Below are 25945 nucleotides of genomic sequence, written 5' to 3' on the forward strand. Positions count from 1 at the left end.
TTCACTCTCCATGTGTGTAAATTTATTATATATTTTTTATTGGGAATGGAAGGGCCCAGCCTGCTTTAAGTTCTGAAAAACATCTTGAATGCCTTTACAAATGTTACAAAATTTCCAAAACTGGCCAATCACAGTTTCTTAATTTTATAACAAGTGGATGTCAAGGGAAATTTAATCCTGATGTTTCTGAGTCTTTTATATTTGGCCCATTCAAGTGTTTCATGAGACCATTTGATATCTAAAGGATCTTAGCAGCTTTTTGTTTCAAGCATGTTTAAGATTATTTATTCAGAGCCAAGCAGCATTTTATCAGGATCAAATGGAAGTGAAATTCAGAAGCCTTAAATTATTTTGAAAATTTAAAGACTAATAAACATCATCAATATATATTTAGCACTTGAAGTCTTACTCTGGTCAAAATGTGAATATACCAAAGTGATCTTAGATCAATTTACTATATTTTTTAAAAATATATACTTTTTTCTTTATGAGAAAGCAACAGAAATTAGGATAAATAACCTTTTGAATGAACACCAAATTGGAACTTACACGGTATGAGCTGAAAGGTCCTGGTAATATAGTGTGTGAAGATATTTATCCTGATCTTGTATTTATTTATTTATAATGTATTATTTATTTATTTTTGGATGCATTGGTCCTTTGTTGCTGCACGCAGGCTTTCTCTAGTTGTGGTGAGCAGCGGCTACTCTTTGTGGCTTCTCTTGTTGTGGAACACAGGCTCTAGGCCTGTGGGCTTCAGTAGCTGTGGCACGTGGGCTCAGTAGTTGTGGCTCATAGACTTAGTTGCTCTGCGGCATGTGGGATCTTCCCGGACCAGGGCTTGAACCCACGTCCCCTGCATTGGCAGGCAGATTCTTAACCACTGCACCACCAGGGAAGGCCCCCTAATCTTGTCTTTAACCTGTAAGTGCTTCCTGAGAGGTGACTAGGGAAAGCATATGTAGGAGAACTGTAGCTAGCAAAGGATCAGTCTATTTGAGTATTGCACTTTGGTTCCTAAATCCAACATAAAACTCTATGACCTAAGCTGAATCTTGTAAATTATGCATGGGCCCTGGGACAGACTTGTTAGGTTTGAATTTTGACTAAATGTGACCTTAGAGTTATGTAATCTCTTGAAGACCTCAAATTCTTTAGCTGTAACATAGAGATGATCACAGTTCCTGCTTGTTATAATGTCTGTAATTTATCTTCAAATATTGTAATATAGGTGCAGTAATACTATAGTTAGAAATGATGCACACTAGGAAACCATATTGAAATGCATGTGAATTCTGTTATTGATATCATAATAAACATAATATACTTTGTTAATTATACTTTGTAATTTTACTTTGTTAATGGTGAATTTCAGGAATAAGTTGTTATTTGTAAAATTGGTGGCTTGATAATTAGAATAACAAATGTTAGAAATGGTCTTTACTTAGTTAAAGTTTTTTCAAGATATGAGGATTGACTTAAATATTTAAAAAATATTACCAGTGTGCTCCATCTTTTCAGAACAAGACAGAAGCATCTAGGGAGGCCAGTAGTCTTTACCCTGAGAGTGTCCATATGGTCCTTGATTGGTTTGGGGGTTTCTTTAGTCGATGCTGACTTTATTGTAAATGGAACTCTGACTTTAAAATATGTGGTCATCTGCCTTAAATAATATTCCTTCATGTTGAAGTTTGGAGCACTAAAGGGACAGGTTTGGGGTTGATCAAACCGGCAGAATACATTGTATGAACTGTTCTGTTCCTGCTTAATAATAAATAATCTTTAATTAATGACTTTAATATGTGGCAGATTTTGATCTGAGATTTGTTTTCTTTATAACCTCCTAGTAGAGAGGTTGTGACAAAGTAGCAAACTCATACGTCTCAAATTGCTACTGTGGACAATATCTACCACCAAGAATAGAAGAGAATTGTCTTATTCAAGTCATAATGCAACCTTGTATGGTTGATATGAGAGATAAGGAAGTGATCCATGTGAGCACTCAGGACAATTACTGGCATGAAGTCAGAGCACTGGAAATAGTTACTACTATTAGGCTCAAATGGTCTGGAACCAAAACAAGACATATGCCCTCTATTTCCTCTAATACATGCCTGAGGGTCAGCTTTTACCACCAGCTACAGAGATAGCCTCTTCTTTTGCAGAAAGAACACAAGAGTTTGTGCCAATGCACATGCAAAGGTGGACCCAGCCTCCCACTGCAGGCTTTCTTACATGAGGCACAGGTGTAGCACATGGGCTTGTCTTTGTAATACATTTGGAAGGCAGAGAATTTTCAGAATAGAAAAGTAGCAGCCAGGGAAAGATTTTATTTCTTTAGCTCTGAGAAACTAGTAGGTCCTACAGATCCTCACCACATGCCTAGTGAATTCGTGAGCCTCTGGAACTTAGGCCTCATGGGAGATTGTGAAATTTAACTAATCTACCTTGTCTTCTTGAATGTGGGGTGAGGGGGACTGGAAGAGAAGTTTTTGACTTGCTTTTCCAACCCCCAAAAAAAGGGCACTACGAAGATTAATATGTATGCTCCGTACTCCGAACAGTGGCTTGACCAAAGTGATGCATTAAATTATTTATCTATATACATACACGTGCATATGTTATACATATAATAAATACACATACACACATATACACATGTATGTATTTATATACATATAAAATATATGGATAGATGTGATTGTTCAATTTTTGGCGCTTACTTATTTCTTTGTGCAAATATCTGTATTTTACCAATGGATGTATATAAGTAAAATGGTGACAATAAGTCCACAAATAAAATTAGTTTCTTTGTATTGCTTTCTCTTTCTTGCTTGTCTTTTTGTTAGTTTGTTATTTTAATAACATTAAAATTCTCCTGAGAGAATGTTTAATGTTTAATAACATTAAAATTCTCCATTCTCCTGAGAAGACCAAATTAAGGCCAGAGCAATGTTGTGTGAATGTGTTTGTCAAAATGGCATCTCTTTTAATATAGTTAGTGGTCCTTAATGTGACCTGAGGTTGATTATGAACTCAGAGTTGGTGGCAGAATATCTTAGAAAATGGAGGTACACTGTATCAAATAAAGAAATCCTTCCTCATTCAAATCTGGTGCAGAAGTTGTCTAGGGTAATTGGGAGAAGTTTGATAGGCTCAGCTTTTATTTATTTTTAAAGTTTAACCCTGAGTAATTTTACCTAAATCAAGAAGCTATTTTTATGTCCAATCATGCATGCTTTTCATAAGCAGCAGAGGTACTGCATATCTGTTCCAAGTCAAATTTTGGAAGCACTTATTCTTCTTGAAAGTTATTTTTTTTTTCCTGTGGCATTGCATGGAAAACACTTGCTCTGGCCAACAAGAATGTATATGTTTTTTAAGATTGAAAAGATTCTTAATATGAGTAAGCTAATTGAATCATGGGAATAAGTGCAATTAAAGAAATTGTGGGTTATAATACAATCATGTAGTTGGAAATAATCTTGAGAAGTTATCTACTTCAACTCTTCTATTTAGGCGAAAGGATACCACCAACTCTCCCCTACCCCAAACACACACACACACACACACACACACACACACACACACACAAATTGGTATCTGTTCTATTTTCAAAGCAATTTAGGAAATGCAGTACAAGCCCACATGGTGAATTCTGCCCTGTAGTAGTTCTTATGATTGTGAAGTTATTTGAATATCTTCTGTTGCCAATTATAAAACGCCATAAGAATGTCATTTTATTATTATTATTTTTGTACTATCATTTGTTATCTGATTCTGGGGCCTCCATATATCTTCTTCTCTTTTATCTATCATTTTCCACTCCTCTCCTGTGGAAGTGAGGAATTACTATTATTTATTGTTGTTGTTACAAGCAACAAAGATGTACCTGAGTTAGCATCACAATTTGATGACTTTGTAATATATCAATATATCTAGGCTGAATCACCCCTCCCAGAATGCCCTTTTTTGGTATATTTCATTAATGGGGGATACAGAGAAGATTCTATCCAGAGCTGGAGAGAGGAAGGAAGGCAGAGGCCATTTTGTAGGACACATATATTGTTGCTGATCAGCTGACTACCCTCCTTGGTGTGAAGCAGCAGGTGGACCTGCAACTGCTCTCCCTTCACACTGGATGTTCTTTCAGTTGTCTTACTGCTTGGCCAGGTGTGTGTCTACGTGTGTGTTCAGCATCTTGGGAAAGGGACACGTCTTCTGCAAGATAACAATTATAAGGTCAGTGGCAATAAAAATGCACACAAGTTTCAGTCCACTGTTGTGGAGTTCCAACTTGTTCTCATGGAATTCCAGTAAGCTGGTAAGCTTCTCTTCCAGACTGTCTGCCCTGGGAACTTTGGGCTCTAGCAAGAGATGCGGAGGCAGCCTTGTAAAGACTTCTTAGCCAGCCCCCAATATTGGGCATGCAAATTCCCTGTAATAAATTTCTTAATATATATCTCTATATCCTAATGGTTCTGCTTCTTTGGTTGAATCCTGTCTGTTACCTGCAGGAAACAAAGCTAGGGACCAGGAATCAAGATTAGAAATCAAGACTGTCCCTCATTTCTGTCCTTCCTCAGTCTTGCTTCAAGCTTCTCTTTCTCTTTGTATAAGTATCTTTGTGCATCTCCAGAAAATATGGTGGAAAACACTGCTCTGAGAGTTGGTAGAATCTCTTAAATGTCCAACCACCTGACGAGACACTAATTCTTTTACTGATTATTTATCTTACACCATGACAAATTCTAAGTCCTCAGGAAAGAGACTCTGTTGAACCCATTTGAATCATACACTCTGGCCTGGAATGATCTGTAGTATCTGAGGAGGCAGGCTGAAAGGAAGGAAATGGGCTATGTCTGGTGCACACCACTAGTCCAAACAACTTTGTCAAATGCAGCAAACGTAGGTTAAACAAAATGACTGCTAGCATTCCAATGGTATTTTCACGTGGACAGGAGAAATTAGGGATGGAGCTGAGCGCTTTTGGACAGGGCTGATAGTTATTAGACCATACTGATACCATTATCATAGTGATGATAGTTGTTTTTGGCTGGTGCCTGTTTTGATTAGCTGGTGTCTATGGCATGTAAGTTGTCAAACATTTCCAATATCACCCCTGCCCACAGATTTAACTCAAAATGCTCATTTATTCAAGTCAAACATTTGTAGAGTTTGTAATAGGTTGTTAGCACAATACTGATATGAGGGAAAACAAAGATGAATAAGGAGGCAAGACTGTGGTCTAAAGAGTGTCAGGAGAGACAGACACTTCCAACTTTGAGTGTAGGAAGCATTGGACTTAGAGTCAAATACATTCAATTTATTCTTTGCCCTGTAATTTACTATCTTTTAGACCAGGTAACTTAATGGCACAGTAAGTCTGTAAGGAAACAGACTACCTGCATTCTAACTTGTTCACTAAATAATCTGAATGCCCTTGGGTCAGCTATTTAATTTTTTCAGGGTAAAATTTTTATGTCTAAAAAATAGAGATGGGACTGCTAAAATTTTTTTTTAAGTGTGTGAAAGAACCTAGCAAAACAATGGCAAGTGACCTTTTATTTTTAATTTCATTAAATTTTTAAAAATTGAGAATGTTGAATTTTTTTCAAATTCCTTTTCAGCAGCTAGAAGTAGAATCATAATTTTTAACTTTGGCCATTAATTTGATCAATTATATAAATAGATTGTTCAATATTTAACCATGCTTATATTTGTAGAATTATCCCAGTTTGATTTTTTTATTATTCTCCCAGATTTAATTTACTAGAAATATATTTAAGAAAATTTTGAATCTCTATGAAGTGGGTATGAGCTTAATGTGCAAACTCAATTGTGACAGAAATATCACAGTTTTTATTACTTTTAAATCAATTTACTTCCAAGTCCAAGTACATATGCCCCTAGATTGGCAGGAAATTCAGTCAGTTATTCTTGAGTCTCTTTCCTAGTATAAAGAGAGGTAGTATAAAGTTTCTGGGGTCTTACAAAGTACCAAGGCATTGGAGGTAACCCTTGTCATCAGTCATCTCTGCTCCTCAGTTGCTCCCAAGCCACCTATTATTCAGTCCTAGATCCCTATGCTGCCATTTTCCCCAGAGGTTTTACTGCTTTCTAGAACATGCCAGAGCACAGAGTGCAGGTCCCTGATGTTTTGGGGAATTATAAATCTTTCTTTCTCAGCAGTTCAAGGGAATTTCTTCTTGGCTTTCCTCTAAGGAAAAACTGGTCTCCACCACGAAAATACTTAAACTGATCTCTTCAATGGAGTTTTTTGCAAAAGAGGAGAGAGAATTGTTCAAAAATCCTTGAGGCAGCAAATTACAAATCATAACAGCTTGGGTCTGAGTGGGGGGAAGAGTAGTTAGAGAGAACAGCAACATAATTTGATAACATGAATTGTGACATTTTGCATTTCTTCCATGCTTTGTAACAGTTTAAACAGGACAAAAATATCATTCCTTCTCAGAATTTGGAAGAACTTCTTGCTAAAACCATCTGAGCTTCACGCCTTTCCAGAGACTATCTCTTTTACAAGTGTTTCACTTTATCACATGGTTATTGGTATATTCAGATTTTCTGCTTTTTCTTAAATTAACTTTGGTAATCTCAATTTTTCTAAAATTATCATTTATTTCATTAGGGATTATCGTATATACCAGAGAATTATGCATAGTATTGTAATTTTTAAAATCTTACCTGTTTCTGGAATTGTATTTTTTTCTTCCTTCTGAATAATAATGTTTCACTTTTTACTTGATCAGATTACTTAAAAGGATTGTATATTTTGCTGTTGTTTTCCAATGGTTCAGCTCTTGGGTTTTTTATTCATTCTAATTTAATTTTTCTAGTTTCAAATGTATTAACTTCTGTCTCTTCTTTCTTCCTCTTTCTCTAGGTTTGTTTCCTTTTTCTCTTTCTAACTTCTTGGGTTGAAGGCTTGGTTCATTTATTCCCAGCAATCTTGTTTGATAAGAAATGCACTCAGTGTTGTGCATAGGCCTCAGATTCCAGGAATGGTCATATCTTAGATGTAATGTGGCTTGTTTTCACTCTACTGGTTTTGTAATCTGTAATAACAGTTTTGTTTTCGTTGACCAGAAGTTTTTTTTGGTATTTTTTTAGGAGAATATTTAAAATTCACCATTATTTGGTGTATTTGTTTTATACATACATGTATATACATACATTTTCCCCTAGTTTTATTGAGTTGTGATCTGCAAAGATATCCTTTGAAATTTTAGTTTTGAAGAGTTTATACAAATTATCTTATATTTTAAATATTAAAGTCCTACTTTAATCCCCACTTTCTCCTCCCTAAAGAATATTCAGCAGTGAGGTTGCGTTCAAACTAGTTCCAGATCCTTTTCTATATGCCTTGCCTTGAATTTGTTCTATCTGTGGCTCCTTCTTGCTTCAGGAACTCCATTAGTGAGTATCCATTATTCCCTTATTCTCTGGTAAAATGTTGGTGTCTCATTATTTTGTGAAACTTTCTCTTTTACTCATAAAACCCTTGACTTTAGCTCTCTTTTTACCTCCTTCACTATTATTCTTCAGACGTTTTACTAGCTACTTTTTCTCTGTGCATCCCTTTATTGCAGTTTTCACCAGAATTTTTATCTTTGGTTCTCTGTCTCTGTCTCTCTATCTCTATCTCTGTGTGTGTGTGTCTCTCTCTTTTTTTGCAGATCACATTGTGTTGGGCAAGCTCTTTTATTTCTGTAATATCAGCTATTTATTTTACTTTTTCTTATCAGTACCTAAGTTCACCTTTTTTTAAACAACCGCCTACTGAGCATAAACACCAGAACATAATGTGGTCTCCATGAAATTAATATCATATCAAATATAAGCTAATAATAAAAAATAATTTCTGCCACAATGAAGTTGAAATATTCTTGAAGACTTCAACCATAAGTACATGAAAAGTTTCTTGATTAGTACAACATAACCTATAATAAAGGAATGGAGTATGTCTCTCACACAATAAATATAAAAATTCAAAGAAAAGATGGCCTTTGAATTCATTTAGATGTATTACCATTTATTCTCTATATTATATCTCTGTAATTTTCTCTTTTAGGTAAATTTCTTTTTGTTTTCTGAATTTCTTTCTATTAAATCTTATTATTATCATTATTAGGCCTAATTTATCCAGTTATAGAGAATTCTGGAATTGTTTGAAGATATGTTCTAGATTATGGATAAAATATATAAATGCAGCCAAGATTTCAACATTAGCCTCTGGGAAATCCTGTTAGTTATCTTTCCTATCTATCTCCAAGTCAATGGTGAGGAAAGTTTTGTGAACATTATTTGCCAACTAGTTATGTATCAACCTAATGAGTGTATAATACGCAAATGAGATTTTTCTCATTAATTAGTATGTATTCTATGACATACAAATTATACAGTGTTGTATGACAAAATATCTTATTAAAATAAAGGTAACGTACTTTTAAAAATCTTCCGTGCTTATCAATCTTCAACATAATTAAATGTCAGACAGAAGTGTTTTTTAGTAAGTTACACTGGCATTTATCTAGTTTCCAAATTCCTTTAGATATTTTCAGATTTACTTTAAAAAGCAGTATAACCTGAAAATTTTTTTGAATCTGGATATCTCTTTTCATGTGAATATAAGCAAAGCATACATTTTAATGAAGTAAATGGATTATATTAAGTGTGTTGATATGGTTAATTGATAGATTATTTATAGGACAAGCATGAATTATTCTTAAAATAAATCACTTTTGACTCCCAGTTTCTCTTCTCAACCGCTTCTCTTTCTGGCCAAATAAATTCAGTTACATTTAATATTTGACAACTTGGACGAAGCTGCAAAAAAAAAAAAAAATCAGTTGGCTCTGGTGAAAACTTTGATGATAGTTTGTTACAATAAACATATGACCATTGCAACAATGGAATCTGATATAATGACATAATCTTTATATTAACATTGCACGTCTGCTTATTAAAAGCATCATTTTATCATGTATTCCTTTGCTTGCTTGCCAAATGACCAACTTTATATTTATCACTTTAATCCTAAATCAAGTTGAGCTATCCAAACTAGAACATTTCTGCCCCCTTTCTTTGCCTTTACTTTGGAAATCCTTAAGTTCTCATTTATATTCTATAGCTGTGGATCACATAGAAGTAATAGTGACAGCCAGTCTTGGTTCATAATGGTCCAGAGAGAAAAATGACTTTTGAGCAAAGATTTCAATAAGAGAACATTCAGATTTTGCAAACATAAGTTAGTGGCTTATTCTTGCTTGCATTTTGTTTTTATTACTTAATCCCCATAGATAGTTGCTGTCTGAGGCTAGGGGAAGGTGCTTATTGCTCCAATCCTGATTTGATGACTAGGTGGGCAGGTTTAGTAAGTGACGCCCTGAAAAAGAGCAAGATTGACAGCCAGGAAAATATTCAGTCAAAGAGGATAGAACAGTTGTTTTCAGTTTATATTCCTGTTACAATATACTTAAGGGGACAGCACTCACAAAGGATTTTTAGGATAATGAAAATGCTCTGAATGCAATTATAATGATGGATACATGTTAATATTCATTTGTCTAAACCCATAAATTGTACACCACCAAGAATGAATCATAATGTAAACTATGGACTTCAGGTAATTATGATGTGTCAATGTAGGTTCATCAACTGCAGCAAATGTAGCTCTCTGGTAGGGGATTTTGGCAATGGGAGAGGCTATACATATGTGGCGGTAGGGGGTACATGAGAAATCTCTATAACTTTTGCTCAATTTTACTGTGAATCTTAAACTGCTCTATAATATAGTCTTAAAAATAAATAAATAATAAAAATTTAAAAATCCTTGCTGTACCCTGGTAACACCTGGATGATATTTGTGGTACTCAATTATGATACTCAGTAGACTATTTAGACCTAATGCATGTAATAGGCTATTCCATTGGTATACCAAAGGACTATCCCTCCCAGAATTCAGATCCTTGTAAGAGTCGGTCCTCTCCCACATTACCTCTGGGCCAATGGGTTATTAGCAAGTGTGATGCAATAGAGTCTTGATACATACTTACACATTAACGCATTTCTGATTGGAACACTGTCTCTTAGAACTCAGCCACCATGCTTAAAGATGTCCAAGCTATACTGCTGGAGAAAGAGGCCACAAGAAGAAGTCCTTCAAGATAAAACAGCACATGGACAGATAGCCCACATGGAAGAGGCTGGAGGGCCCTGGCTGAGCTTTCACATTTGTGAGTGACCCCTACTGACACCACATGAAGCAGAGGAACACTCCATCAACCCACAGAACTTTGAGAAATAGGAAATACTTGTTTTAAGCCACTAAGTTTTAAGATGGTATGCTACCCAGCTATAATTAACCGAAACACTGTCTGTTCAGTTTCAGCTCCTGTTATGAGAACCTCATAAAATGTCACTCTAGGTACTATGATTCTCCAACTTTCCTTCTCCTACACTTTGATCTTTGATTCTCCAAATTTCTCTCCCCTACACTTTGGTCTTTAGTACTCCTCAGTCATTCTTTTCCTGGCATTCCTAGTTTTGCTTTGTTCCTTGATTTTTACTCTTTATCTGTTGTGAGTTGAAGTGGGGACTGTCCATAGGATCCTTATAGAGGATCATATTAGATTCATCGGGAGGGTTTTTTAGATCAACCTGCAAAGAAGTTTGTTAATTGTTTCTACTCTCTCACTCCGTCTATTCATGTGACATTATTTGCTTAGTGAGACACTGGCCCTGAATAGAATGAGTATTGTCTCCTTAAGTATATTATAACATGAGTAAAAACTGAAAACAACTGTTCTATTCCCTTTGATTGAATATTTTCCTGGCTGTTGATCTTATTCTCTTTCAGGACATTATGTACTGAATCTGCCCACCTACTCATCTAATTAGGATTGGAGCAATTAACACTCCACTGGCCTCAGCCAGAAACTATTATGAGAATGAAATAATAAAAACAAAACACAAATAAAAATAAGCCATGCATTGATATTTGCAGAATTTGAATGTTCTCTTATTGAAATATTTGCTCATACCACTAATTTTTTTCACTAACTCTATAGTTTTGCCTTTTCCAGAATGTGATCTAGTTGGAATCATACATTATGTAGCTTTTTCAGATTGGCTTCTTTCATTTAGTAATATGCATTTAAGGTGACTCTATGTCATTCTGTGGCTTGATAGCTCATTTCTTTTTAGTGATAAATGGTATCCCATCACCTGAACATTTCACAGTTTTTTTTATCTATTCATCTACTGAAAGACATTTTGGTTGTTTCCTAGTTTTGGCAATTATGAATGAAATTGCTAGAAACATTCATGTGTAGACATATGTGTGGACATAAGTTTTCAACTGTTTTGGGTCAACACCAAAGACTGTGATTGTGGGACCATAGCATAAGAGCATGGTTAGTTTTCTAAGAAACTGCCAAACTGTCTTCCAAAGTAGCTGAACCATTTTGCACTCCCATCAGGAATGCATGGGAGTTCTTGTTGCTCCACATTCTTGTCAGCGCTTGATGTCGTCAGTGTTCTGGATTTTGGCCACTTCAGTAGGTTTGTAGTGGTATCACATTGCTGTTTTAATTTGCATTTTCCTGATGACATATAATGTGGAGCATCTTCTTATATGCTTACTTGCCATCTGTATATCTTCTTTGGTGAAGTTTCTGTTGCAGTCTTTAGCTCATTTTTTAATCTGATTGTTTTCTTATTGCTGAGTTTTGAGTTCTTTGTATATATTGGATACCAGTCCTTTATCAGATGTGTCTTTGCAAATACATACTCTCAGTCTGTGGTTTATCTTATTCTTTTAATATTATCTTTTGTAGAGCAGAAATTTTGAATTTTAATGAAGTCTCACTTATCAATTATTTCTTTTATAGATTGTGCATTTGGTATTGTATACCAAAGGTCATTGCCCTACCCAAGGTGGTCTCTATTTCTCCTATGTTATCTTCTAAAATTTTATAGTTTTGCATTTTACATTTGAGTCTGTGATTCATTTTGAATTAATTTTTGTGAAGGCTGTAATTTCCGTGATTTGATTTCATTTATCAGAGTTTTGTAGTTTTCCTTGTATAGATCTTGTACAAATTTTGTTAGATTTATACTTAACTATTTCACTTTGGAGGGGGTTAATGTATGTGGTATTGTGTTTTTAACTTCAAATTCCATTTGCTCATTGCTGGGATATAGGAAAGCAATTGACTTCTGTATATTATTCTTCTATCCTGCAACCTTGATAAATTGCCTGTTGGTTCCAGGAGTTTTAGTCTGTTTCTTCCAGATTTTCTACATAGATGATCATGTCATTTGCAAACAAAAAGTTTTCTTTCTTCCTTCCAATCTGTATAACTTTTATTTTTTCTTGTCTTACTGCATTAGCTCAACTTTCCAGTACAGTGTTGAAAATGAGTGGTAAGAGGTGATATCCTTGTTTTAACCCCATTTTAGTGGGAAAGCTTCAAGATTGTCACCATTCAGTATGATGTTAGCTGTGGTTTTTTGTAAACAATCCTAATCATGTTGAATAAATTTCCCTGTATTCCTAGTTTACTAAGAGACTTTTATCATAAAACAGTGCTGGATTTTGTCAAATGCTTTTTCTGCATCTATTAATTATGTTCATGTGATTTTTCTTTTTTAGCCTGTGGATGTGATGGTTTATGTTAATTGGTTCCCAAGCGTTGAATCAGACTTGCATACCTGGGATAAATCACACTTTTTTTTTTTTTTTTTTGCGGTACGCGGGCCTCTCACTGTTGTGGCCTCTCCCATTGCAGAGCACAGGCTCCGGACGCGCAGGCTCAGTGGCCATGGCTCATGGGCCTAGCCACTCTGCAGCATGTGGGATCTTCCCGGACCAGGGCACGAACCTGTGTCCCCTGCATTGGCAGGTGGACTCTCAACCACTGCGCCACCAGGGAAGCCCAAATCACACTTTTTTGTTGTTTATCATTCTTTTTATATATTGTTGGATTAAATTTGCTAATATCTTGTTGAGGATTTTTTACATCTATGTTTATAGAGATATTGATATTTCTTTTCTTGTAAATCTTTGTATGGTTGTTGTATTAGAGTCATCTTGGCATCATAAAATAAGTTAGGAAGTATTCCTTCTTCTTTTATACTCTGCAAGAGATTTTGGAAAATTGGTATAAGTTCTTTCTTACATGTTGGCAGAATTCACAAATAAGGTCATCCGGGCCTGCTGCTTTCTGGTTTAGAATGTTATTAATTATGGATTTGATTTCTTTAATAGATGTAGGCTTATTCATATTATCTATTTCTTCTTGTGTGAGTTTAGAAAATAGCCTGTTATGAGGAAATGGTCTATTTCATCTAGGATATCAAATTTGTCAACATAAACTTGTTCAAAGTATTTTTAAAATTTTCCTTATAAAATCCATAGGATATGTAATAATGTTCCCTCTTTCATTTCTTGTATTAAAAATTCATAGCCTCTTCCTTTTTTTCTTATTTAGCCTGCCTGGAGGCTTATCAGTTTTACTGACCTTTTCAAAGAACTAGTTTTTTTTTTCATTGATTTTCCTGGGTGTTTTTTATTTAGAAAGTGTTACTGTCATCCTTTACTAGAGCAGAATTCATTTGTACTCTCTTCACTTCCTTCACCTCCCCATGTAGAAGAGGTGACAAGAAAGTATGTGAAATAGTCTGGTACATCACATGTGATTTTTTCTCAGGTCGACAAAGAATGCTTTCTTGGTCTACAATACATTTAATTGAAGTAGAACAAACAAATGTTCTTCAATTTTGCACAATACTAGTAAAATTTCTGCCACAACATAAATCTTGTTAGAGAATAGAGTTCATTGTCCTAACAAATAGTATTGTAAATCTGGCTTACTTGATTTGTTTTTTGCAGCAGATACTGCTATGGACAGAATGTTTATTCCCCTCAGAGTTCAAAAGTTGAAGCCTAATCCCCCATTTGATGATATTTGGATATGGGGCCGTTGGGAGGTGATTAGGTCATGCAGGTGGAGCTCTGATTAATGGAATTAGTGCCCTTCTAAAAGAGACCCCACTATCTTGTTGCTCTTAGGTCATGTGAGGACACAGTGAGAAGATGGTTGTCGATGAATCGGGAATTGGGCTCTCGCAAGACAGCAAATCTGCTGCTGGCTTGACTTTGGACTTACAGCCCTGAGAGCTGTAAGAAATAAATATTTGTTGTTTAAGCCACCCAGTCTATAGTATTTTTGTTATAGCAGCCTGAAGACTAAAGAGGTGCCAAGAAAAAAAAATTATTTTATCTTACTGATATATTTCTAACTAGCCTAAGGAAAAAAATTCTGATTTCTTTGATTCTGTTTCCTAGTGCATGATTTCTTTCTTTTTCTTTTCTTTTCTTTTTTGTTTTTTGAATTAGATCCTTTAATGCCATAAAGGTTCCATCTCATAATTAAATATGTATCTCACACTTAATGTTTTCAGTATACCTGGCAGATATTGCTAGTTATTCCTTTGAACAAGACTGTGAAGTAAGTTACTACTGAGCTGAGAACATGATCTTTTAGATGAAGGAGATGAGGCTTAAGAGATTGCCCAAGATCATTTAATATATTAATGACAGAGATGGGATTAGAATTCTGTCTTCGGTATCTCTGCTTTCACAAAATCAGATGGATCTGAGCTGACTGTTGCCTTAAATGAAGAAAGAAGTTTCATAGAAGGGGCATGTGGCTCTAGCCTGAGGAATGGCACTTTAGCAATTTAGTGGGTGTAATTTTAAGAATACATTTGTCTTCCATTCTGACATGGTTTTCTTTATCACTCCTCATAATTTCTCCTGTTGATTTTACCAAGAAGAGAGCTTATGTTAGATATAGGAGATGTAAATAGCCTAATATGGTAAGTAGGCTGCCTCTTGTAAGTAAAAACTGAGTGAAATAAGGAAGCATTTGCAATGATGGTGTATTTAATGCAGATCCACTTCTCATTTCAGCTTTTGTTAGTGACGAACTCTCACTCCTCAAACAAACTATGTAGTTACCCAACTAGAGTATTACATGGAGTGCATATCAAATCATTATTGCTAATATATAGTATATTTGGCTATACATATGGAACCCATTAAAAGAACATCACTTTACTACATTAATTTTGACTTGTTTGGGGCAGATATATAAAGCATAATATCAAAGAAAATAGAACACTACTAGCCTCTGTACTTCTATTTTTGCTCAGGATTTTGTTTATTTTCATTGATTCATTTTAGTAATGTGTATTAAATTAATTAGCTTCAACATAAACTTAATAATTCAAAGAGACACTTTAGGAAAATTACCTTTTTTTCCAACAGGCTACATCATAAGTTTGTTATGATGAATAGTAGTGAGGTAGCTGTTTGGGTTGATTTATTGTTCTTACATAAAAAATTCATATTATAATTTTTAGCAGAAATGAGGCTATTTATAGTAATTACCTTTTTCAAAGACTTCATTGCAGAGTTGCAAGGGAATTCACAGTAGTATTCATTATTCTGAAACTTAAAAGATATCATGTACTACAGGATCAAGAGGAAGTAAGAATCAAAGCTATACAATCCAGCTTGTTGGAACTGTTATAAATTTGTTGAATCCAAGAACATTTTTTATGTTCCTGTTTTTACTGTGATTTTTGACTCAAAGCATTTTTTTGAAAAAATATTAATTTTCTTAATGTACTTCCAATCAGTCTTTTGTTTTCAATTTTTCTCATTAACAAAATCTGTTGAAAATGATTTATCAGTGTGCTGGTTTTTATCGGTTTGCTCTGCCTCTCACCCCACCCCATTCTCCAATTCCAACCATACACTCACCCAATCTCCCTTCTCTGTTGTTCTCTGCATTTCTCTTTGACCTGGAATTATAACTTCTATAGACTCCCTCACTAGTTTTTTTTAGCCCTTTTGGACCATGAGTTTAGACCTCTGTCCTGTAGCCTGTCCACGTAGTCAAGGCTTCTGTAGATCTTTCAAACTAACTGCTTTTGGAATGTGGGTGATTTGGCAAGACTAATGAATTCTATGAAAGTTTTGTTGTTAAACATCTTACTTGGTTGGGGGCGGATGTATGAAATGCTTGACAATGGATACAGTATTTTATAAGTCCACAGTTGTGGTGCTGGCAGAAGTATAATGGACATGGATGGTAAACATATATCCAGAGAATGTGTTAAGTCCTATTAGGAAAATCCCTGCTTTACCTACCAGCTGTCTATCTGGTCCCCCCAGAGGATGGTGCCATACAAGGATTCAGAATTGGATTCATCTCTTGGCAGACTGAGCAAATAGAACCTATGCATACACTCCAATATTGTTATCATGGTCAAGTTGCACTTGGCCTTTTGAAGAATGTGGTGATAACTGGGGAGCAGGTCAAAATGATATCTATGGGAAAGGAAATCTTGTCTACCTGATTTCTGAGCTCACAGTGAATTTCTTTTGCTCCTGATCAGTCTGGCTAGAGGCTTATCAATTTTATTGAATTTTTCAAACATCCATCTTTTGGCTTCACAGATATTCTGTATTATTTTCTCTTTCATTCATTTCCACTATGATAATGATTATTCCCTTTCTTTTACATACCTTGGGCTTAATTTTCTCTTCCACTTTTTAGAAAATAATTTTTATTTGAGTATGGTTGATTTACAATGTTGTGTTAGTTTCAGGTACACAGCAAAATGAATCAGTTATACATATACATATATCCACTCTATTTTAGATTCTTTACCCATATATATCATTACAGAGTATTGAGTAGAGTTCCTTGTGTTATATAGTAGATGCTTATTAATTATCTATATAGTATATAGTAGTGTGTATATCTTAATGTTAACCTCACATTTTTTTATTCAAGTAAAATACAGAATCGTTTTTTTTTTGTTTGTTTGTTTGTTTTTTTGCGATACGCGGGCCTCTCACTGCTGTGGTCTCTCCCATTGCGGAGCACAGGCTCCGGACGCGCAGGCTCAGCGGCCATGGCTCTCGGGCCCAGCCACTCCGCGGCATGTGGGATCTTCCTGGACCAGGGCACGAACCTGTGTCCCCTGCATCGGCAGGCAGACTCTCAACCACTGCACCACCAGGGAAACACCGTTTTTTGAACATAAGAATTTAGTGCTATAAATTTCCAAGTGCTACTTTAGTTATGTCCCACAAATTTTTATATGCTGGATTTTCATTTTTACTTATTTCAATATATTTTCTAATTTCCCTTTGATATATCCTTGATCTATGGGTTATTTAGTTTAAAAATTTAGTTACCACATGCTTTTGTGTTTTCTTATTACAAACCTAATTCCATTGTGATCAGAAAATATAGTTTGTTTAATCTGAATAATTTTAATTTAACAATATTTTATGGCCTATGCAACTAGAGAAAAGCCTGTGGGCAGCAACGAACACCCAATGCAGCCAAAAATTAATAAATAAACAAAATAAAGAAATTTATTAAAAAAGAATATATTATGGCCTAGATTATGGATTTTTTTGGTAAATATTTTGTGTGTACTTTATTTTTTTAAATTTTTTTAACGTCTTTATTGGAGTATAATTGCTTTACAATATTGTGTTAGTTTCTGCTGTATAACAAAGTGAATCAGCTATATGTATACATATATCCCCATATATCCTCCCTCTTGCGTCTACCTCCTACCGTCCCTATAGCACCTCTCTATGTGGTCACAAAGCACCGAGCTGATCTCCCTGTGCTATTCGGCTGCTTCGCACTAGCTATCTATTTTACATTTGGTAGGGTATGTATGTCCATGCTACTCGCTCACTTTATCCCAGGTTACCCTTTCCCCTCCCTGTGTCCTCAAGTCTGTTCTCTATGTCTGTGTCTTTATTCTTGTTCTGCCCCTAGGTTCTTCAGACCCCCCCTTTTTTTAAGATTCCATATATATGTGTTAGTATACGGTATTTTTTTTTCTTTTTCTGACTTACTTCACTCTGTATGACAGACAATAGGTCCAACGACCTCACTACAAATAACTCAGCTTCATTTCTTTTTATGGCTGAGTAATATTCCATTGTATATATGTGCCACAACTTCTTTATCCATTCATCTGTCAATGGACACTTAGGTGACTTCCATATCCTGGCTATTGTAAATAAAGCTGCAATGAACATTGTGGTACATGACTCTTTTTGAATTATGGTTTTCTCAGGGTATATGCCCAGTGGTGGGATTGCTGGGTTGTATGGTAGTTCTATTTTTAGTTTTATAAGGAACCTTCATACTGTTCTCCATAGTGGCTGCATCAATTTACATTCCCACCAACAGTGCAAGAGGGTTCCCTTTTCTCCACACCCTCTCCAGCATTTATTGCTTGTATATTTTTTGATGATGGCCATCATGACTGGTGTGAGGTGATAGCTCATTATAGTTTTGATTTGAATTTCTTTAATGATTAGTGATGTTGAGCATCCTTTCTTGTGTTTGTTGGCAGTCTGTATATCTTCTTTGGTGAAATGTCTATTTAGCTCTTCTGCCCATTTTTGGATTGGGTTGTTTGCTTTTTGATATTGAGCTGCATGAGCTGCTTGTAAATTTTTTTTTTTTCTTTCAGTACGCAGGCCTCTCACTGTTGTGGTCTCTCCCGTTGCGGAGCACAGGCTCCAGAAGTGCAGGCTCAGCAGCCATGGCTCAGGGGCCTGGCCACTCCGCAGCATGTGGGATCTTCCTGGGCCGGGGCACTAACCCACGTCCCCTGCATCGGCAGGTGGACTCTCAACCACTGCGCCACCAGGGAAGCCCCTGCTTGTAAATTTTGGAGAATAATCCTTTATCAGTTGCTTCATTCACAAACATTTTCTCCCATTCAGAGCGTTGTCTTTTCGTCTTGTTTATGGTTTCCTTTGCTGTGCAAAAAAAAGCTTTTAACTTTCATTAGGTTCCATTTGTTTATTTTTGTTTTTATTTCCATTTCTCTAGGAGGTGGGTCAAAAAAGGTCTTGCTGTGATTTATGTCATAGAGTGTTCTGCCTATGTTTTGCTCTAAGAGTTTCATAGTGTCTGGTCTTACATTTAGGTTTTTAATCCATTTTGAGTTTATTTTTGTGTATGGTGTTAGGGAGTGTTCTAAATTCATTCTTTTACATGTAGCTCTCTAGTTTTCCCAGCACCATTTATTGAGGAGGCTGTCTTTTCTCCGTTGTATATTCTTGCCTCCTTTATCAAAAATAAGGTGACCATATGTGCGTGAGTTTACCTCTGGGCTTTCTATCTTGCTCCATTGATCTACATTTCTGGTTTTGTGCCAGTACCATACTGTCTTGATTACTGTAGCTTTGTAGTATAGTCTGAAGTCCAGGAGCCTGATTTCTCAAGCTCAATTTTTCTTTCTCAAGATTGTTTTGTCTATTCGGGGTCTCTTGTGTTTCCATACAAATTGTGAAATTTTTTGTTCTAGTTCTGTGAAAAATGCCTTTGGTAGTTTGATAGCAATTCCATTGAATCCGTAGACTGCTTTTGGTAGCATAGTCATTTTCACAATGTTGATTCTTTCAATCCAAGAACATGGTATATGTCTCCATATGCTTGTATCATCTTTAATTTTTTTCATCAGTTTCATAGCTTTCTGCATACAGGTCTTTTGTTTCCTTAGGTAGGTTTATTCCTAGGTATTTAATTCTTTTTGTTGCAAAGGTAAGTGGGAGTATTTCCTTAATCTCTCTTTCAGATTTTTCATCATTAGTGTGTAGGAATGCAAGAGATTTCTGCACATTAATTTTGTGTCCTTCAACTTTACCAAATTCATTGATTAAGTCTAGCAGTTTTCTGGTGGCATCTTTGGGATTGTCTATGTATAATATCATGTCATCTGGAAACAGGGACAGTTTTGCTTCTTCTTTTCCAATTTGTATTCCTTTTATTTCTTTTTCCTTTCTGATGGCTGTGGCTAGGACTTCCAAAATGATGTCCAAAATAGTGGCGGGAGGGCTTCCCTGGTGGCACAGTGGCTGAGAGTCCTCCTGCCGATGCAGGGGACATGGCTTCATGCCCCGGTCTGGGAAGATCCCACATGCCACGGAGCAGCTGGGCCCGTGAGCCATGGCTGCTGAGCCTGCACGTCTGGAGCCTGTGCTCCACAACGGAAGAGGCCATAACAGTGAGAGGCCCGCATACCGTGAAAAAAAAATAGTGGCGCGAGCGAACATCCTTGTCTTCTTCCTGATCTTTGAGGAAATGCTTTCAGTTTTTCACCATCGAGAACGTTGTTGGCTGTGGGTTTGTCATATATGGCCTTCATTATGTTGAGGTAAGTTCCTTCTATGCCTACTTTCTGGAGGGCTTTTACCATTAATGGGTGTTGAATTTTGTCAAAAGTTTTTTCTGCCTCTATTGAGACGATAATATTGTTTTGCTCCTACAATTTGTTAATATGGTTTGTCACATTGATTGTTTTGCATATTGAAGAATCCTTGCATTCCTGGGATAAACTCAACTTGACCATGGTGTATGATCCTTTTAATGTGTTGTTGGATTCTGTTTGCTAGTATTTTGTTGAGTATTTTTTCATCTATGTTCATCAGTGATATTGGCCTGTAGTTATCTTTCTTTGTGACATCTTTTTTTGGTTTTGGTATCAGGGTGATGGTGGCCTCATAGAATGAGTTTGCAAGTGTTCCTCCTTCTGCTATGTTTTGGAAGAGTTTGAGAAGGATAGGTGTTAGCTCTTCTCTAAATGGTTGATAGAATTTGCCTGTGAAGCCATCTGGTCCTTGGCTTTTGTTTGTTGGAAAATTTTTAATCACAGTTTCATTTTCTGTGCTTGTGATTGGTCTGTTTATATTTTCTGTTTCTTCTTGGTTCAGTCTAGGAAGATTGTGCTTTTCTAAGCATTTGTCCAGTTATTCCAGCTTGTCCATTTTATTGGCATATTGTTGCATGCAGTAATGCCTCATGATTCCTTGTATTTCTACAATGTCAGTTGTTACTTCTCCTTTTTCATTTCTAACTCTGTTGATTTAAATCTCCTTTTTTTTCTTGATGAGACTGAGTAGTTGTTTATCAAATTTGTTTATCTTCTCAAAGACCCAGCTTTTAGTTTTATTGATCTTTGCTATTGTTTCCTTCATTTCTTTTTCCTTTATTTCTGATCTGATCTTTATGATTCCTTTCCTTCTGCTAACTTTGGGGGTTTTTTGTTCTTCTTTCTCTAATTTCTCTAGGTGTAAGGTTAGGTTGCTTTTTGGAGATGTTTCTTTTTTCTTGAGGTAGGATCGTATTGCTATAAACTTCCCTCTTAGAACTGATTTTGCTGCATCCCATGGGTTTTGGGTGGTTGTGTTTTCATTGTCATTTGTTTCTAGGTTTTTTTTTTTTTTTATGGTACGTGGGCCCTTCACTGTTGTGGCCTCTCCCGTTGTGGAGCACAGGCTTCGGACACACCAGCTCAGCTGCCATGGCTCACGGGCCCAGCCACTCCACGGCATGTGGGATCTTCCCAGACCAGGGCATGAACCCGTGTCCCCTGCATCGGCAGGTGGACTCTCAAGCACTGTGCTACCAGGGAAGCCCTGTTTCCAGGAATTTTTTTGATTTCCTCTTTGATTTCTTCAGTGATCTCTTCGTTATTTAGTAGCATATAGTTTAGCCTCCATGTGTTGGTATTTTTTACAGTATTTTTCCTGTAATTGATATCTAGTCTCATAGCATTGTAGTCAGAAAAAATACTTGATATGATTTTAATTTTCTTAAATTTGCCAAGGCTTGATTTGTGACCCAAGATATGATCTATCATGGAGAATGTTCCATGACCACTTTAGAAGAAAGTGTATTCTGTTGTTTTTGGATGGAATGTCCTATAAATATCAATTAAGTTCATCTTGTTTAATGTATCATTTAAAGCTTGTGTTTCCTTATTTATTTTCATTTTGAATGATCTGTCCATTGGTGAAAGTGGAGTGTTAAAGTCCCCTACTATGATTGTGTTACTGTCGATTTCCCCTTTAATGGCTCTTAGCATTTGCTTTTTGTATTGAGGTGCTCCTATGTTGCATGCATAAATATTTACAATTGTTATATCTTCTTCTTGGATTGATCCCTTGATCATTATGCAGTGTCCTTCTTTGTCTCTTGGAATAGTGTTTATTTTAAAGTCTATTTTGTCTGATATGAGAATTGCTACTCCAGCTTTCTTTTGATTTTCATTTACATGGAATATCTGTTTCCATCCCCTCACTTTCAGCCTGTATGTGTCCCTGAGTCTGAAGTGGGTCTCTTGTAGACAGCATATACACTGGTCTTGTTTTTGTATCCATTCAGCCAGTGTATTTCTTTTAGTGGGAGCATTTAATCCATTTACATTTAAGGTAGTTATCCATATGTATATTCCTATTACCATTTTCTTAATTTTTTGGGTTTGTTATTGTAGGTGTTTTCTTTCTCTTGTGTTTCCTGCCTAGAGAAGTTCCTTTAGCATTTATTGTAAAGCTGGTTTGGTGGTTCTGAATTCTCTTAGCTTTGCTTCTCTGTAAAGATTTTAATTTTGGCATGGAATTTGAATTCCATCTTTGCTGGGTAGAGTAATCTTGGTTGTCCGTTTTTTCCCTTTCATCACTTTATATATGTCCCGCCACTCCCTTCTGGTTTGCAGAGCTTCTTCTGAAAGATAAGCTGTTAAACTTATGGGGATTCCTTTGTATGTTATTTGTTGCTTTCCTGTTGCTGCTTTTAATATTTTTTCTGTGTACTTAATTTTTGATAGTTTGATTAATATGTGTCTTGGTGTGTTTCTCCTTGGGTTTATACTATATGGGACTCTCTGTGCTTCCTGGACTTGATTGACTATTTCCTTTCTCATATTAGGGAAGTTTTCAACTGTAATCTCTTCAAATATTTTCTGAGTCCCTTTCTTTTTCTCTTCTTCTGGGAACTCTATAATTCAAATGTTGGTGCATTTAATGTTGTCCCAGAAGTCTCTGAGAATGTCCTCAATTCTTTTCATTCTTTTTTCTTTATTTTGCTCTGTGGTAGTTATTTCCACTATTTTATCTTCCAGGTCACTTATCCATTCTTGTCTCAGTTACTCTGCTATTGATTTCTTCTAGAGAATTATTAATTTCATTTATTGTGTTGTTCATCATTGTTTGTTTGCTGTTTAGTTCATCTAGGTCCTTGTTAAACGTTTCTTGTATTTTTTCCATTCTATTTCCAAGATTTTGTATCATCTTTACTATCTTTACTCTGAATTCTTTTTCAGGTAGACTGCCTTTCCTCTTCATATTTTTGGTCTGGTGGGTTTTTACCTTGCTCCTTCATCTGCTGTGTGTTTCTCTGTCTTCTCATTTTGCTTAACTTACTGTGTTTTGCATTCCCTTTTTCAGAGTGCAGGTTCATAGTTCCCATTTTTTTTGGTGTCTGCCACCAGTGCATAAGGTTGGTTCAGTGGGTTATGTAGGTTTCCTGGTTGGGGGGATTGGTGCCCATGTTCTGGTGGATGAGGCTGGATCTTTTCTCTCTGGTGCTAAGACCACATCTGGTAGTGTGTTTATGGTGTCTGGAACCTTATTATGATTTTAGGCAGCATCTCTGCTAATGGGTGGGGTTGTTTTCCTGTCTTGCTAGTTGTTTGGCATAGGGTGTCCAGCACTGTAGTTTGATGGTTGTTGAGTGGAGCTGGGTCTTAGTGTTGAGATGGAGAGATCTGGGAGAGGTTTCACCTTTTGATATTACATGGAGCTGGGAGGTCTCTTGTAGACCAATGTCCTGAACTCTGCTCTCCCACCTCAGGGGCACAGGCGTGATACCCAGCTGGAGCACCAAGACCCTGTCAGCCACACAGCTCAGAATAAAAGGGAGAAAAAAAAAGAGAAAGAAAGAAAAATAAATAAAATAAAATAAATTTTTTAAAATAAAAATAAGAAAAATTATTAAAAATACAAAATTTAACTTTTTTAAGGAATAAAAAATAAATAATAATCAAATAAGTAAAAAATAAAGTAATAATAAAATAATAATAAAATAAGTAATAAAAAAAGAAAAATATGGAAGAAAGAAAGAAAGAAGACAGCAACCAAATCAAAACACAAATCCACTAATGATAAGAAGCACTAAAACCTATACTAAAAAAAAAAAAAAAAAAAAGACAGACAGAACCTAGGACAAATGGTAAAAGCAAAGCTATACAGACACAATCACTCAAAGAAGCATGCCCATACACACGCACAAAAAGAGAAAAAGGAAAAAAATATATATATCTCTATAAAAAAAAAAAAAGAGGAGAGCAACCAAATCAATAAACAAATCCATCAATGATAATGAACTCTTAATGCTAAACTAAGATAGACATAAAACTAGAATGAAATTTGATGCAGAAAGCAAACCCTAAGTCTACAGTTGCTCTCAAACTCCACTGCTTCAATTTTGGGTTGATTCATTGTCTGTTCAGGTGTTCCAGAGATGCAGGGTACATTAAGTTGATTGTGTAGATTTAATCCGCTATTCCTGAGGCTGCTGGGAGAAATTTCCCTTTGTCTTTTTGTTTGCACATCTCCTGGGGTTCAGCTTTGGATTTGACCCTGTCTCTGTGTGTAGGTCACCTGAGGGCAACTCTTCTTTGCTCAGACAGGACGGGGTTAAAGTAGCATCTGATTAGGGAGCTCTGGCTCACTCAGACCAGGGTGAGGAAGGGGTACAGAATGTGGGGTGAGCCTGTGGTGGCAGAGGCTGGCATGACGTTGCAACAGCCTGAGGCACACCGTGTGTTCTCCTGGGGAAGTTTTCCCTGGATCACGGGACCCTGGCAGTGGCGGGCTGCACAGGCTCTCGGGAGGGGAGGTGTGGATAGTGACCTGTGCTTGCACACAGGCTTCATGATGGCTGCAGCAGCAATCTTAACGTTTCATGCCCGTTCCTGGTGTCCACGCTGATAGCCGCAGATCGCCCCATCTCTGGAGCTCTTTTAGGCGGTGCTCTGAATCCCCTCTCCTCGCACACCCCAAAACAATGGTCTCTTGCCTCTTAGGCAGTTCCAGACTTTTTCCTGGACTCCCTCCCACCTAGCTGTGGTGAACTAACCCCCTTCAGGCTGTGCTCACGCAGCCAACCCCAGTCCTCTCCATGGGATCTGACCTCCGAAGCCTGAGCCTCAGCTCCCAGCCCCATCTGCCCTGGCAGGTGAGCAGACAAACCTCTCAGGCTGGTGAGTGCTGGTCAGCACTGACCCTCTGTGCGGGAATCTCTCTGCTTTACCCTCTGCACTCCTATTGCTGTGCTGTCCTCCGTGGCTCCAAAGCGTCTCCCCTGCCACCCCCTTCTCTGCAAGTGAAGGGGCTTCCTAGTGTGTGGAAACTTTTCCTCCTTTACAGCTACTTCCCAGAGGTGCAGGTCCAGTCCCTATTCTTTTGCCTCTGTTTTTACTTTTGCCCTACCCAGGTATGTGGGGCATTTCTTACCTTTTGGGAAGTCTGATGTCTTCTGCCAGCGTTCAGTAGGTGTTCTGTAGGAGTTGTTCCACATGTAGATGTCTTTCTGATGTATTTGTGGGGAGGAAAGTGATCTCTACATCTTACTCCTCCACCATCTTGGAGGTCTCTCCCTTGTGTGCACTTTAAAACAATGTGTATTCTGTTATCATTAGGTTGAGAGATCCATAAATGTTATTTAAATACAATCGGTTGGTAGTGTTATTCAGCCGTTTATATTTTTATTGATTTTTTGTCTATTCATTATTGGAAAGAAGTGTTAAAATCCAACTTTTATTGTGGATTTACCTATTTCTCCTGGAAGTTGTACTAAAAAGCTGTTATAATTATTAGGTGTATAAATATTTGCAACTATTATGTCCTCTTGATGAATTGACCTCTTTGTTAGATGAAATGGCTCCCTTTATCCCTAGCTATATGTTTCGTTTTGAATTTATTAAGTCTGACATAAATATAGTCACACCACATTTGTTTAAA

This window comes from Orcinus orca, chromosome 4, assembly GCF_937001465.1.
Source record: "Orcinus orca chromosome 4, mOrcOrc1.1, whole genome shotgun sequence".
Taxonomy (NCBI): Eukaryota; Metazoa; Chordata; class Mammalia; order Artiodactyla; family Delphinidae; genus Orcinus; species Orcinus orca.